The sequence below is a fragment of the Gymnodraco acuticeps genome, unplaced genomic scaffold (genome assembly GCF_902827175.1).
Source record: "Gymnodraco acuticeps unplaced genomic scaffold, fGymAcu1.1, whole genome shotgun sequence".
Taxonomy (NCBI): Eukaryota; Metazoa; Chordata; class Actinopteri; order Perciformes; family Bathydraconidae; genus Gymnodraco; species Gymnodraco acuticeps.
The window spans coordinates 1,341,661-1,354,296 of NW_022990499.1; positions in this window are offsets into that span (position 1 = coordinate 1,341,661).

The window sequence follows — 12,636 nt, forward strand, 5'->3', positions numbered from 1 at the left end:
AATCACCGCAGTCTGCAAACAAGAACCCGTGGGATCACCTTTCACATGTAAGATATGACAATATTATGACTAAAATTAGGATAATCGTTAATTACTTAGTGGATGTATGTACATTACAAGTCCTGCTACACAGGATCAGTGGGGCTATGTGAGATAATAGTATTGCAAGATTGTTGTTGACCCAGCCTCTTTAGAATATGTTGTTACCATTTCTTTACACAATTATTTAATGTTTCTTTTGGACACCTTTTTTATTACTCTTAGTGTGGTTGTCTTATTCTTAAAGTAGGCTATACATACATACATACATGCATACATACATACCAAAAATATGATAATTTCGGTGTGTATTTTTGTCCTTACCCTTAATGTTAAAGGAAAGAAGGGAGGAAAATGTTGACAATAATTTATATATCTGGCTACCTTTCTCATGTTTTTAAGGTTTCCCAAAACCGAAGAGAGGAGGAGGCAGTGGGAACTCGCCCTAAGAAGGGACGGTTTTGTTTCCTGTGACAGGACACTGCTCTGCAGTGAGCACTTCAGGAGTGAGGAATTTGACCGGACAGGGCAGTCTAATGGCGAATCGCTACCACTAGGAGCATATATCGCCACCTACTATGTATTTATTAAATCTTCATGTTCCATGAGACGCAGCACTATGTTCCCCACATATGTTTATGTTTGCTCAGTCTAATAAACCCATAACATGGTTGTGAAAGAATACCAAAGCTGAGGCTGGACGATGATTGATTGTTGGTGTGCCATGTGTCACCGTGTGTCTTATTGGTTTTGTGTTATACTGTATTTTATTGTGTGCAGCTGGTCCTTATCTCCAAGACACATTTAAAACAAATAACCTTGAACCTTGAAGCCCCATCTCTCCCTACCTGCTCCTGCTTCCTACATCCCCTCCACACCACACCAAGTTGTTCTTCTTAATAATAATAATAATACATTTATTTTGGGAGGCCGCCTTTCCCAAGGACCCAAGGACACCTTACAGGGGCATAGGGGCAATATAGGGAACAATTTAAACAGTGGATTTTGTGATATATCAGCCGGGGTGAGACAAGACAAACCACAAATGGACTACAAAAGGACACATGGTACAGTTTATATTATTCTTGGTCTTTTTTCAATAACATATTTCAAAGGTTCTGGATTTGTTTACAAATCTAGAAACTAAATACAAAACTAGTATAGTAATATGAAGATCTCATGTCAAAAATAATTGTGATAAATTAGACAGAACTGGCCTGTCTGTGAGCACATTTTATGTTGGTTTGGTTCTTCTGATAAAGGTGTGAATATCTAAATAATATACCAACATATGCTATTGTCATTAGTTGTGTCCCTGTTCTTAAAGCTAAGGCATTGCTAAATTAACAACTCTTGGCTTACAGAGTGGTAACATGAGACCGATTTGTATATATAAAATATAAATGTATTTTAATTTTATAATTTATTTTAAATATTAACAATATAATAAAATAAATGGAAATATATACACCGGCAAATATTTAATATAAATACCTTGTGTGTGTGTGTGTATAGCTATTGCTTTATCTGATTAATGTTATTTTCATATGAAAGTCCATGATCATAACTACATCTTTGATGTTTATAAACAACCAAACCGTTTGAAAATTGGTTGAAAATTGAGCAAGCTATGGTTATTTAAATAGTAAACCATAATGTTATGAATGAGAGAACTCCCTGTAGCAAGATGGCGGCCAAGTGGCAACATCGGTCTCCATTGGCCAGCAGCGCGGGTTAGTCATCTAGTGTTTATATATATCTATGCGCTACACAAGCTAGAATGACAACACAACACAGGTGCACTCACTAACTCATCCGTGGTGCAACACACACTATATAACCCAGTGAATTGTGTCCCGTAAATGTCACCAGTGTAAACATATCAAAGTTTTCTCTTCTCTGGAATCCATCGATCTGATTGACTATTAGCGGAGCAAATGATCAAAATACTACGGAGCAGTGGCCGCAGAATAAATATATTAATTTAACAGTTTGGTTAAACCACTAACGGCCCGTCCACACAGCAGCTTTTGACGATTTGTCCACCGCTTCCAGCGCGTCTCCGCCCATTGACTTTGAATGGGGATGACGTCACTTTCCCTCGCTTGTCGCCGAACTGCATTGTGGGGGGGCGAGGCGAAGATTTCCAGGATTTCCAGGATGTTCAGGATTCCAAAGTTGAACAATGTTCAACTTTTGAGGCTGAGCTGGAAGCGACAGCCAATCAGATCCGTTTATGCAAATCTGACAGTTCAAGCGCTAGCCAATCAAACCGCGTGCAAGCTGGGAGAACGAGACCCGCAGTTCATTTCTATATTCCACAAAAATGGAGGAGAACTTAGTTATTGCGGTAGCAAATCACCCGGTTCTTTATGACCAGTCCCTATTTACTTACCGGGATACAAACCGGAGGAACCAGGCATGGGGGGAGGTGGCAGAGGCTGTGGGGGAAACTGGTAGGCTTTCGCTTGTTTGGGGATTTTATATCCAGTTTACTTCGTTGCTAGTTTACTTCGATGCTAGCAAGCATAGACAGTATCATTAGCCAGCATGGAATGTAGCATAAAATAGCACCATAAACATTAATCTCATAAATGTTCAAAATGTTAAAAAAATAAATGTTCATCATAGCCCTTCCTATTTGACAATAGTGTAGAAGAACCGGGTTTTTTTTGCTTTGTATGTCAGGGGGCGGGATATTCATGTGATATTCATGTGATTGGTTGTTGGTCGCGAAATCCCCAAGCTGTCAGACACGCCCAGCTCCAGGATTTTCAAGATTTGGTCAAAGCTGCTGTGTGGACACACCGTAAGTCCGACAACGCCACCCCGGGAATTTCACCCAGGGATATGTGACAAGTTTTAAGTCACTAGGACACACAGGTTCGGTTACTCATGGAACAAGAGACGTGGTTCAATTATCAAAAATAGAACAGTTTATTTGTATACAATAGTAAAAATACAATTTATAAAAACAGTCACACAGGGCTATATCCAAAAGGGAGAACGAACAAGGGGGCTGAGGCTTAGCAGTGGGGGAGAGGGTCAACGAATGAGTAGAGGGATCCCACAAAAACAAACTTAAGTCACCCCGGTCACACGTGTTCCACACTCACACAATCACACGGAGAAAAGATCCAAAAACCCGGGGGAAGCACAGCACACGGAAAGGGGGAAGCCATCACCTCGGACACCAATACCACCACCTTCAGCTCTCAGTAACTAAAACAGGAAAACAAGGGAAAACACAATAAGTGGGGGACAAAAACACAGAATGACTCAAAATGAAATAAACCAAAATAAGCCGCAATCATGCGGCATAAACAAAACTATGCAAAAAGCAAAGAAAGAAAACCTAAACCATTATCATATAAACAAACAATGATTTGACCAAAGATATATCGACACTAATTAAGTATAAAATAAGCCAAAAGAAAAGAAAGAAAATAACAAAAGAAAATAGGAATAAACAAAAATAAACTATTAATGAAAAGGAACAAAGTAAACAAAATAGTGGAAATTGGTGAAGGACAAAATAACTAAACAGAAGGAGTTAGCCCAGCAGTCCAGTCACTAAAATACCACTAGGGGAGCGGACCTCTAGTACAGAGTAGGCCACGCTAAACCGGCCCAACCACAGTAGCCAAAAGCGAACAATCTAAGTAGTGTCCAGCAGCACAGGATCGGTAGGGCAGGTGATGATACTGCCGTAGGCAATGCCAAACCGGACCAGACACGATAGCCAGACGCAGACAATCAACTAGCACTTAGCAGCACACAGGATCAGCAGTACGGGTGATGACCCTGCGCCAGAAACCCGTCTCTTTTCGGTGCAGCAAAACAGCAGCGGTTCTTTAAAGCCTTAGCTTGGCCCTAGATTAACAATAAACACACAAGTATAATATTAATGTTCAGGAAGGTGTGGTGAATGGACTCAACAAATCGCCGTACATACCGATCAGGCAGAGAGGAGAGAGTTTCATGCTCTCTATGTTACGGCTACTTGACGGGCATCGCCAGGAAGACCCTCCGCTATACAAAACAAAACGTGACTACACGTAAGTATGATAAATTGCGAAACTTTACCTGAAGCCAACTATTCTCCTACAACATACCTACGCTGGTGGCGGAAGCAAAACACGGCAAGAACGGAAGTGGGTTGGTCTGGGCACCAGCGAACAAGAGGCCGCTAGCTAGAAGCCTCTGCTCCTTTATAGGGTGCCCCCTGGCGGTGATAGGCTAAAAATAATATACCTTACAACACTATTTACTGGTCATCCTGCCACAGAGGGAAGATATTTTCCTTTGGAGTGGAAGCTCGCGAGTGTGTGTGTATACTGTGCGTGTGTGCGTGCGTGTGTGTGTGTTTGTGTAATTTTGCGTCTGTGTGTATTGTGTTTGTTTCCCGGGGAAAACACTCACGAGAAACACCGGCTGTTGTTATGCCTGCTGTGACGTTAAGTTACTCCGTTCTCCGCTTGTAATTATGCCGTTACAAGCTTCAAAGTTGTATTTATCATCTGAATTTGCCGAAACAAGTTTAATATTCTGAAAGCTAAGACTTTGTTTAATTTAAATCAGATGAAAACAAACTGTAACGGACCCTGCCGTGTTATCTATGATTACTATACTCTTACATTCATAATTTCAGCCGGAGGGAGGGGGGCTATGCTGCGGAAGAGCAGATTGCGAGTGAGAGGTGCCTGTCTTCGTCCCTTTACAAGCTTCAAAAATGTATTTATCGTGTGATTTTGGAAATAAAAGTTTCATATTCTGAAAGCCAATACTTTGTTTGTTTAAAATCAAACAAAACACCCGAACCCCGAAAAAATAGTTTTTTACGTAAATCCACGTTTATTTTTGAAATGAGCCGTTGCAACTTCCGACTGATTTCGATAGAGCGGGTCACATATGGTTCTGACACCGGTACGCAGGAAAAAGCAAATAGGTAACGGAAAACTACTTGAACAAAGTAGCGATTCAGTTGGAGCCAATATTGACAGATGTTATATATAACTAACCGATGTATAAAGAAAAATCAGATAAAATATGTTCAAACACGAACTGAAAGTAGGATAGCGGTGGAGAAGCGGCGAACAAACCACGCCAGCGGAACTGAAGGGTCCATTGTCCAGGTTCTGCGTGTATTTGTACTGTGCATCTATAATAACAGAATGAAAACTGATTTCCCCCTTTTGATTATTAAAGGGTATTCTTATAAGTCCACAACCCTAAACCTAATTGTGTCCCAAATATGGAGAGACAGCAAGTGCATTTCGTGGCATCTGCAGGCAGTGGCAAGTACTTCCGGCAATTGCCACTGAGGCCACTACTCTGTGGTATCTGTGGCAAGTACTTCCGGCATATGCCACAGATGCCACAACTTGCCGAGGCATCTGCCGCTGCTAAACGGGAGTTGCCACAAGATGCCAGAGTAAGAGAAGGTTTACGGTAGCTGCCACTCGCCTTCCGTGGCAAATGCTGCCATTTCAACCCGTATTTATCGTGTAAAATGTCGCTGTTTTGGCATGACTTTATCGAACTGATCTGTACACAGGACTGATGATCTGTACACAGGACTGATGGTCCGATCTCTATTTTTTTAAACATTATAATTTCTATTCGATTTTACTTGGAGAACGTGGTTTGTTTAAAATAAATAAACGTGCTATTTTTATGATAATACTCAAGATATATTATAAGTAAATAAAGACAATTTATTGACATTAAGATCTGTCATTGTTGACCAGAGGTGGGAAATAGGCTAACTACTCAAGTACTTACTTGTGATTTAGAAATAGCCTCCTTGTGCTTTTGTTGAGTATGTAAATGGTATGTAACTTAGTGATTCTACCCCACTACAATTCAGAGGTAAATTGTGTACTTTTACTCCCCTACATTTATTATAGGCTACCTTTAGTTACTTACTACAGATTCTGATTAATGATTAGAAATATAATCAAGTGTTAAATCAGACTTTAGTTACTCCTGGAGTAAATCCACAAGCTATCCTGCAGTATACAAAGTCATTAAAACTAGCTGCACCTTTACCAGCTTTGAGAACACTTTCATGATCAATCATTATAATGAAAACATGTAATATCTACTTTAAGTATATTTGTATGCTAATAATTTTGCGCTTTTACTTGAGTAACATTTTAATGCAGGACTTTTACTTGTAACTGAGTATTCCTACATTTAGGTAGGCTACTTCTACTTTTACTTAACACTAGAACCGCCAGGGGGTGCTGTATAGCCATACCTAAAACCGCCAACGTGTAAAATGTACCCGCTATTAGAATGCATTAGGCGCTTTCACACCGTAGTACTTTTCCCACTTTAGTTCCGATATAACATTTGTTCATGAGAACCTTTTCACCCCCTTTTCCGTCCCTGCTAGAGAGCAGGGACTTTCGTGGGAGAAAAAGGTTCCTATGTCTGATTGGCTGGGCGGATTGCAAACCACACCCCGTAAAACTCCCAAAAAGTTTTGTGAAGCCGCCATTTTATTATCCTCGCATAAGCATTATTAGCATTAGCCCAGCGCAGAAATGCAGAGAGACTAACTTATGGCAACACAAAATATAACATGGGAGCGGTGGAGATGAGGAGGTGTCGGCGTTCTGGCGATTTACTCAGAAGGCTTCAGTAGAAGCTGCTGGGAGTCCCAGCAGCTTCTACTGAAGCCAGTCCCCAACTCCGGAGACTTCCGGCCGGGGACTACGGGTGGCAGTATATGCCGTGAAGTGGTTTGCGGCCTGCCAGTAAATCCAAAGCAGAAGAAGAAGAAGTGACGTCAGCGGCTTCATTTGCCTAATCCTCCCCCAGGGACTTTTTCCAGTGTGAACGCGATCTGTACTTAGTTCATGCGAACTAAAGAGTTCTCATGAACTAAGTTCTGATGAACCTTTGTGGGAAAAGTACTGCGGTGTGAATGCGCCTATTGATTTTCAAGGTACAATCAAGCGGCAAACTCTAGGGAAGAGCCGGGACGCCAATACGGAAGTGCCACACACTGCAGTTCATTTAGTGGCCAGTAGGAGCAGTCTGCAGAAGGGAGCAATTTCCATAGACCCCCATGTTAAAATGCCCAACTTTACAGCAGAAATAAACATGTTTACATCGTGGTTCAAAAAACCATATTCTCTGTATAGTTAGATTCCCCCTTCATGACTACTGTGTGGGGAGTGCATTTTTTCTCAACTCATGTTTAATTAATATTAAGCCTTAAAGTTATGCATATATTAGGGCGTGGTCACATTGAGTGACGGCTCTGTCAAGTGACTGCTGCTGCTAGCTTCTTGTCTCTCTGCTACCTGCTCCGTGAAGCTAGCTACAGGGACTCTGCCTGCTCAGTTCATCCAGGGAACACAACTTGAAGCCGGCCGTGGTTGTTTGTTCTTCATGCTTATATATCGGACTATTGTGACTCGCTCTGCGGTTAAAACAGACGGTGCATGAATGCGGTTTTTGCGGTAAGTGAAATTTGAGTACTTATTGATGTGTTTATGATTTGAATCAGCTACGTAATGAATGTTAAGGCTTGGGTTAGTGTGTAAGTGAGTGGTAGCTACATCGGTGCTAACGATGCTAATCGTAGTCTCCAAGTTAAAACCATAGACTGTAGATATAAAGGTTAAAACGAAATAGACAAGTGTTAAGCTATAAGTGGGATAATACTGTAGAACAAAGGGCTTCTGTTTGAGGTTATAAAATAAGGTCATCCTTGTAACTTAGAGATATATTTTATTATGTAGGTAGGAACTGTATGCATCGCTAAGGTTAATTTAAATTGGCTATGCTCAAGTATGTAGACAAGCTCATGTCGAAGTAGTGTATGTGAAATCAACCTCACAATAAGATGTATGTATATTACAAATAATAATGTCATATTTCAAGATGATTACTTAGATATTACAATATGGTTGGTTGAGCTGGAGTTCATGATTGAGCTTAAAGAACGAACCCAAACCTTGTTGTTTTTATTAATTGCATTACCAAATTGTATCAAATAAACAGTAAGCATTGGTAACACAACTTCCAAAGTTACAGTAAAATAAAAAGGACCCTGACTCGGACAATACACAATCCAACATGTTCAACAGAAGAGAATCAGTTATATTGTTTGTACACATGGTTCTTTACATATATATCTGTTTGTTTAAGGTGTCGACACTGTCAATCACCCCATTCTGATTGACAAGCTAAAAGCAATTGGTTTTGATAAACTATCGGTGAGCTGGATGCAATCCTACCTGGAGGGGAGAGAACAGATGGTGGAGGTAAACGGTACTCTGTCCCCCCCCCCTCCCAGTGAGCTGTGGTGTTCCACAAGGAAGCATATTAGGTCCGTTACTGTTCCTAATTTATGTAAATGACATGTCATCAGCATGTGACTGCAACTTGTTCCTGTTCGCGGACGACTCAGCCCTGCTGGTCTCTGACAGGAGCAGGTTGCAGGTTGAAAAAACCCTCTGCTCCGAGCTCGGCAGAATCTGCACCTGGCTCGCCGATAATACATTATCATTACACCTGGGTAAAACAGAGTCCATTCTCTTCAGTTTGAAACATAATCTCAGCAAATCCGACGACTTCTCAGTTGCAGTGGGCGACATTATTGTCACAAGTAAGAAGGTAATTACATACCTAGGATCTATTCTTGAGGCAAACCTCTCCTGTGACAAAATGGCATCCAATGTAATAAAAAAAGTCAATCAAAGAACTAGATTCCTATACCGGATCTCCTCTCTGGTAAACAAAAACACCCTGAAGACTCTGGCATGAGCACTCATTCAAGGGTACTATGACTATGCTTGCACGTCATGGTACCATAGCACCTCCAAGGCGCTAAAAATAAAACTTCAAACATCGCAAAATAAACTGGTCAGACTACTGCTTGACCTTTCATCTAGAACCCACCTGACCTCTGCCCACTTTGACAACCTAGGATGGCTTAGAGTAGACGACAGAGTACAGCTACTTGCAATGGGCCTGGTCTACAAGATCCACTACACCTCTATGGTACCCAGGCATGTACATGTCAAAATTATTCCCAAAGGTCAAGGAATACCATGATCATAACACCAGAGGGAGCTCCACAAATCATGTGAAACCCAGATTTGGCACAAAAAAGGGGGAATACACGTTTCGCAATTATGCCACATCAAGGTGGAACGCTCTTCCCACAACTGTAAAGGAAAGTAAAACTATACTTACCTTCAAAATCTCTCTTAAAGAGCACCTTCGGGGGAGAGCATTGCAAAACTGGCGCCGGTAATGGTACAAATCTCAACCTGTCGTTCAATGGACAGCTTCCCCCCCCCATCTATGTATATACTCGCATTTTAGACTCTGTTACTAACTGTATATCTGTAGACTTGGTATGTCTTAAATGTCCGGTTAGGATGTATTAGAACGAAATCTAAAATGAAAATTGTAAATAAGCAATCTGTATGTAAAAAACCACCTGTATGTAAATTGTAAATAAGCCATCTGTATGTCAAATATGTCTTATATGTCTTAAATGATATGATGAATTGGAAATGGGGGACCCTGATGTAAACAAGACGAAAGTCTTTCTCTGGTCTGCATCCCCTTAACAATTGTATGTTTTGAGCTGTACTGTACTGTACCCAATATACAAGCTGTTAATAAACTTTTCAATCAATCAATCAAAACCAGGTGATGCAGACAGGCTGGACCAGAGAGTGAGAGACAGAACTGGACTCCTCACAGCAGTGAACTTCAGCACAGGTACAAATACTCTTTTTTTCATACTGTACAAAGAATCAAGAAAGATATTTGTTTAAATAAATGAAGTATTGACTTGAATACACTGATATACATTCCATTAAACAATACTAAATACTAGATCACCTACACATCAGTTAAGTTGAGGGTTTTTTCCATGCAAAAGGTTACATTTAGATGTTAACAAGCAATATGATTGTGTGAAAATAAGACCTTGTGTCTCAATGAGACCTGTATAAATAAAGGCTAAAGAAATATGGTTTTGTTAGCTTTCTAATTTAATGTATTGAAGGCAAAGATATTTAACACATAGTGAGAACTGCTACTATTTATCTCTCAATATTGTCTGTAAAAAACGTGGTAAAAGTTATTCTTTCAGTGAGACAACAGAGCAAGCTTCTACAGTATATGGATTTTAATGACTACTTTTTTACGATGTTGTATTTTAGTGTTGCCTCTGTGTTTAGTGTCCTGTCTGTCTGTAACTTTGTCTGGTAGTGTTACCACTGACAGGTCTCTCTTGAAAATGAGACCTTGTGTCTCAATGAGATCTGCACCTGTATAAATAAAGGCTAAAAAAAAAGTAAAAAATAAAATAAAAAAGTTGCACTACGTTTTGATAACAGTTCAATATTATTTTGATAATAACATATATTTCAATGTTGATGAGCTTCATACTGTTCATTCATAATCTGATTGTCTTTGTAGCTCACTGTTGAAATAAAAAAAAAACATTACAATTACAAAATAATTATACCTACAGCCCCTAAAAACACAAACACACCGCTTTCATAAATAACACACTTGTTCTGCAATAATATGTTTTATGTTTCCCGTCATTTTTGTTAGGAAAAGACATGCCTGAAAGACACGACATGTTCTCCTTCTCTGAGGGTCAAGAAGAACATCCAAGAGGAACATTAAAAGCTGATGTTATGAGATGTTAAGACCAGTACAGGACATTCACTAAGAAACTACTTTTATTGTAAAAACACAGTCAGCTGATCGAATGCAGCTATTTCCACATCTACACTCCATCAGCTGATTATTTCTATTTGCCTCACTTTATGAGCTTCACATCACTTGTGCCTTGTACCGCAGAGTTTGCAACGTCACAAATAAATGGGGCCAATCTTCAGTCAGATCTAAATGTGTAATCTAACATTTTCAGTAAGAATAATGGACAAAAGGAGAGCAAATACAAATACAATTTATTGAAATGTGAACCAAAAGTTAATCACATGTTTTAAATAAAAAGCACATATGGACAGAAGGTGTAAACCTATTAAATGTATAAGTAAACACATGTAGTCAAATAAAGTGACTAGGCCTGTGCAGTTGGTATCAGCTTTGCCCAGCATGGGCTCCTCCATCAGGCCTGGTCCTCCTCACAGAGGAAAGACCCTCAGTCCTCTCCAAACCAACAGACTGGACGTCCATCACACGGAGGTTTCTCCCTGAAGTCTCTGCAGCTCTCTGGACACCACGCTGTCTCAATCCGTCCACACTGAATATGAGAGGGGGAAAATGAAAATAATAAATGCTTTGGACAATAAGAAATATAAAGTTGACTGTTGAGTTGCTCAGTTTTTTTAGATTGTCAATACTATTACTGTATAACTAATATCTCAGGTTAAGAGGCACATTCAAATAAAGATTGGTCTTTAAATACATGTTGTCTTTTGAATTGTTTGTCTAAAGTCAAGGATCTATAACTGGTACTTAGTTTTAATGATAAAGTCTGGTTATTATGCTGTTTGGAGGAGGCCTCAAAGGTAAGAGCACTAACTAGCTACCATCACATGTACCTTAGCTTGACTTAAATGTATTAAACGTATAGTTAAGTGATATAAAAATATAAATAACTAATGTCATGCAAACATATTAATATTTGCTTGATTCCAGTGTTGAATTTAGCACAATTGCATACAAACATTAAGGGGTTTTAAGATTCTGAAGTATTATGCTAAAAACTCAATAACTTAGATTATTATTTATAGTTTTTCTGAATAGTTTCATGTCCGCTTACCTTAGAAACGTAAAATGCCACGGCAGTGTGCAGATGGGGAGCATGTTAGCTTAGCTTGGTAGCTTCAGCTGGAACTTCCAGCTCGGTGGCAGCAGGTCCCGCCTCGGCTCCGCCTCTTTGCCCTTATTTGGAGCAGGCTGGAACATGCGGGAGTTGAACTCTGATGTCACTGTCGAGCCGTTAGTGGCCGACTCCGCCTACTAAGGGCTTCTCGGCAACTCTGCAGAATCCTATGGGTGACGTCACGGACCCTACGTCCATTTATATATACAGTCTATGGGTACAATGTTATTTTATTTATCATACTAGAACACAATGAGTGTTGCCACTTCTCGCCGTGGCATGTGCCTTGGCATTTGCAGGCAGTGGCAAGTACTTCCGGCATCTGCCACAGAAGCCACTACTCTGTGGCATATTAAAGGTGGGGTAGGTAAGTTTCAGAAACCGGCTCGAGTGCACTAAAATTTGAAAGTACACAGCCGAAAAGAATCCGCCCCTTCCTTCAGACTTCCTTACAGAGCACCTCCTCCAACACACATGAACGCGCACATGACGTCAGCAGACTGGTGAAAGTGACCGCCTGTTGCTGGTGAGTCATTGAAGTACTGCTGCAATGCACGCCCAATGACGGCACGCCCAATGAGGGCACGAGATACATTTGTGCGTGCACGAGATGGAAGGCTGACAGACAGGGCGGCAATCCAATCCGTTTAGCCGGCCCGTGCCACTGCCTGCAGATGCCACGAAATGAGCCAGGCCCTACTGCAAATGTGGGGCTTTTTCTTAATCCCTCGGTGCTTATTCAGACTCACTTATAG